General features: G+C 52.1%; 1 long non-coding RNA gene across 2 annotated transcripts; it reads left to right on the top strand.

Moving 5' to 3' along the window:
* Positions 1-562: 562 nt before the first annotated feature.
* LOC124964231 (uncharacterized) lies at positions 563-1,869 on the top strand. 2 transcript variants are annotated; one of them, XR_007104897.1, is made up of 3 exons: positions 563-1,329; positions 1,412-1,576; positions 1,734-1,869. It is a non-coding gene; the product is annotated as an uncharacterized LOC124964231 (long non-coding RNA). The 2 variants fall into 2 exon arrangements; XR_007104905.1 differs by having other exon boundaries at positions 563-711; positions 1,214-1,329; positions 1,412-1,790.
* The last annotated feature ends 2,375 nt before the right edge of the window (positions 1,870-4,244 follow it).

The raw sequence follows: 4,244 nt of genomic DNA, 5'->3' as shown, positions 1-4,244 counted from the left end.
AATCCCAGAGTTTTTCTGAGATCTCCCTTTTCCATGGCTGGGTCAAAGTAACCTCGACAGTCTGATTATTTAGACTCTTCTTTTGTGTCCTTTCTGCCTCAGAGTTCTGGAATGTGAAATTCCTTTGTTATTAGCCCTAAAAATATAATGTTGAAACATTTCACTACTGATCAAGTACACCCAGCCATAAAAAGGGGGGATTTTTCTGATATTGTTGCAGAGTTGACTCAAAAATCCAAATCCTAATTCCTGGGAGAACTGGCTGTGTTGAAATATTTACAGAAGGTCAGGGGTCTCTCCTCCCTCCCAGAGCTGCGAAGCGGAGCTGCGGGCAGTGCCGAGGCTAGGCTGGCCTTTCAGGCTGTGTTTATTCTGGCACTCACTCCGGAAAGTGCCTCTGATGACTCCCCAGAGCCCTGGAGGTGGGCCTGTGCAGCCCATGACCAATGAAAACAAACCGCTCCTTTGCCAGGTTTAGCAAGATTTATAAAAAAGCCCTTTCTTAGAGCTTCCAGACGGACCTGAGGGATTCGAAATGAGCTTGAAAGGGCGAGGAAGTCAGAGTACAGAGCAAGACCAAAAAAAAATATTTAACCCAACTTTATAACTGATTTAGATAGTGGAAACTTTATGAACATCAAGTGCACGGCACCCAGCAGTTGGGAGTGGATGGGAGACGTTTGTTTGTTTTCTCCGATTCCCAGTTCCATGGTGAGGTCACTCCCAGGACCCGGCTAGCAGCTCCCTCCTCTTCGACTCACCCTGGGAGGGCATGGTCTGTGCCTGAGCTGCCATCTGGGATCCGCAGGCAGGAGCACTCCTGGTCACTGGGTGGACTGACCCTTCAGATCCCAAGGCCAGTCCGTCTCCACCAACAGATGGGTGTTCGTGAACTGCCGTGTGGCTTCAGGCCTGCCCTTTCTAAGTCCTAGGCACTTGCTCACAGGGCGCTGGTAGGGCCAGGTCCGGGTTCCCCTGAGGCAGCGGCTGCCCCATGGGTGAGGGTGCATCTCTTTGCCTCCCTCTCTGCAGTTATTCTGATAAATTGCACCCCTCCACACGCACCCTGTCCTGGCCTCTCCCCCAGACACCAGGATCTGGTGTGCCCAGGTCTAGGATAACGAAGTACACCAATCAGAGCCCTTCCTGAAGATTTTTCCAGCTGGATCCAAGAGAGGAAATTCACATTGCCCCGCGTCCTTGGAATTGTTAGGTGGGCCCTGGATGACGCTGGCAGTCATCTGTGTGGATTTGGGATCTGCAGGACGATGACCACAGGAAGGCTCCAGCCCAGGCGGCCTGGCTGACACCATTGCACTGCCCCAGCAGGTGAAGTGAGGGACAGGTGGGCGAACAAAGGCTTCAGGTCCCGCGTGCTCCTGGTGAAACTCCGTCCCTGCTTCTCCTGCAGGGCACTCACCTGGGCCATGCTTCCCGCTTCGACCCTGAGCTGGTTTGCGTTATTGACAGTGGAAAGTGTCTTAAAATTGCAGGAAAACAAGAGGGAAGCTCTCCTCCATGCTCTGAGAAAGGAGGTCCCACTTACGTGCTCCTCAGGATCGTTTGAAACTTGAAGGTGCACATCTTTAGTTTGCATATAGACGTGTCCTTTTTAGTTTCTTACTTATTTTATGTATTCATGTTCTTCACCAAATACAAAATTCTTTCTTAAAACATGCTAACGGTATTAGGAAATGACTGCCAGTGTCTCTTGGGTGTTTTCTCTGTGCCAGGAACGCCTTCGGTAATGCCAACTCTTCATCTTCACCAAGACCTACCAGAGGTATGGAATCCACCCCCTTTCCGTAGATGAGCAAGCTGAGGTGCAGAAAATCTGGCTTACACAACTCACAAGTGGCAGAGACAGGGCTGAAATCCAAGCATTCCAAGGACTGGACCTTCAACGCAGAAATATTTGTATCGAAAAAACATTAACTTATTTAGTTATGACAATCTTGTTCATAACCAAATTATCCATTCTAAATTTTTTAAAATAAGTTTTGCTACTGAGGAGTTCAGGACACACCATCTGGAAATACGCCTCTTTGGCGTGTTGATTATTTGGGGCAGAAGGCACGTAAAAACAGTAAACGCCGAGTGTTTTCTCTGAACCCCCTTATTTGCTGACAGATCCTCCAAAAAGAATTCAATTGTCATAAATCTCCTTCCGGGATTTTCCAACCTGGGGAGAGTGTCCTCCCAGGGCCTTGCCCTCCCAGACAAACCTTGTCACAAACCCTCACTTCTTCTCCGTCTGTCCTCCTCAGGGCCCACCCGTCCTCCCGGGTCATTCCTAAGTGGCCTGCGTCTCCCCGTCCTCCCCACCCTGGGATGGTAGAGAAGTTCTCCAGCTTCACTGCTCTTCTGGTCCCCGGAGGCCGCCCACGCTCGTAGTATCAGAAATCCCGCCCTGGGTGCACCCTCTCCTGCTAACCCGCCTGGTGTCCGTTTACTTCAGAGTCAGCTGCCAAGCCTGGGGGTGAGGGAGGTCTTCCCGCCCCCCCCGCCCCCCCAGGGCATGAGAAAGCCGGATGCGCCCCCAGAGGTGTTTCACTCTGTGCCCCGAAGGCACTTCTCAGGAGACTGACCAGATGCGGAGCCATTTCTGGAATTCTCCCCCGTGACTTCCACACCAGCTGGACCTGCCCGGGGTGGTCTTGAAGCCCATTGGAACTTTGGGATGCAGACGCTGGCTGGTAGGTGGCCAGGTGACTGTCGGTCCCCGAGGGGGATGTCGCCGGAGGAAGAGCGTGGGGAGCCCTCTGGCTCCTCGCTCAACTCTTCACTGGCGGCATTGGGGGTGAGCCGGGGCCTCTTGCAGGCTGACTCTGAGCTGCACCCACACCCCCCATCTCTACCTCACTACCTGGCCTCCTGAAGAACTAGGGGGTCTGCACATGCCAGGCAAGACCCTGAGCCACATCCCCGGTTCCTTTTATTTCATTTTGAGACAGATCCTGCCAAATTGCTGACCCTGACCTCGAATTTGCAGTCCTCCTGCCTCAGCCTCCTGGGGAACTGGGATCACGGTGGAGCTCCCCCTCCCCTCACCCGACCAGCTTTGTATGTTGATCACTGATAGCGTTCAATAGATCAGATAGGAGGGGGTGAAAATGCTGTCGAAAGACAATCACAAAAAATTTAGTTGCAAGCCTAATAGGCTCTTATTTATGGTTCACAAATCTGGGTAGTCTCGCCTCTACAGAGTGAAAGAGAAAGGTCTCCCTGGACCAGCTGTGGAGCCCCCGAGTGGGAACAAAGAACAGGACAGCTGTTGTGAGGATCAAAGCAGAAGGGACTTCCCTTTTACATGGACTCTGGCAGGTTGGAATCTCCTGTTTTCAGGAAATATTTGGCCTGTTTTGGAATCTGTTTCCTTAAAGTTTCCGGTGACGGTGTGGCATTTACGGCTAGCGGGTCCCTATTGGATTGATCTGTACAGGAGCTCGGTCCAAAGCCATAGCCTCCCAGAATTTTGCTTGAACAATGCCTCGCCCCACTTGCTAAACATCCCCATCCCCGGGGCAAACAGAAAGTAGGAGACGGTTGACAAGGTCTGAAACATTTCACGCCACTGCTGGAGAATTTGGTTGAAACCCAGGGCTGTGCTCCGGAGGCTTTGGCTAAGTGCTCATTTCCTACCTGCTATCATTTCCCTCTTAAGCAACTAGGAAAACAACTGTTCCTCGGTCTTGACCAGAGGGGAAGAGGGAATCAGAAGTCCCTGACCCCTCATTTCCTCTCAGATTGTGAAACACAAAGGTAAACATTTAAGGGAATGTGGCAACTCAGAACAATCGGCCACTGTGGCATGAATGGTGGTTTCTTTCCCTTTTTACACAAACTCTTTCCGGTGGAGAAGCCCAACAAAAGGAAAGACAGCTCTGCCAGGGGCGGCCTCCCAGCCGCCTGGAAGCCAGACTCCAGCCACATCTGCGGAGACTGGCTTTGGGGGCAGTTGGAGGCTTTTTCCAAAGTCAGGGCTGAAGTGTCCTTGGGTTCCTCAGAATCCTTTTCTTTAAAGGAAATTGGCGTTAAAACTTCCGAGATCCTGGAATTTCTCTATAGCGTGAGAGGGGATCTGCCATAAGGTCCAACGTGTGCGCGGGGCGTCTGGACCTCTGACTGGCTGTGGTCCCCGCTCTGCTCCGCGCCCTGGCGGTCTGAGCCCCTGGCGGTCTGAGCCCCTTCCTTTTTAACTCTCCACTGAGCTGTAGGAGAACAATGTCCCGCTGATCTATGGC

This window comes from Sciurus carolinensis, chromosome 1 (assembly GCF_902686445.1).
Source record: "Sciurus carolinensis chromosome 1, mSciCar1.2, whole genome shotgun sequence".
Classification (NCBI taxonomy): Eukaryota; Metazoa; Chordata; class Mammalia; order Rodentia; family Sciuridae; genus Sciurus; species Sciurus carolinensis.
Note: the sequence above shows the minus strand (reverse complement) of the source record. Positions and strands in the feature narration are given on the sequence as shown.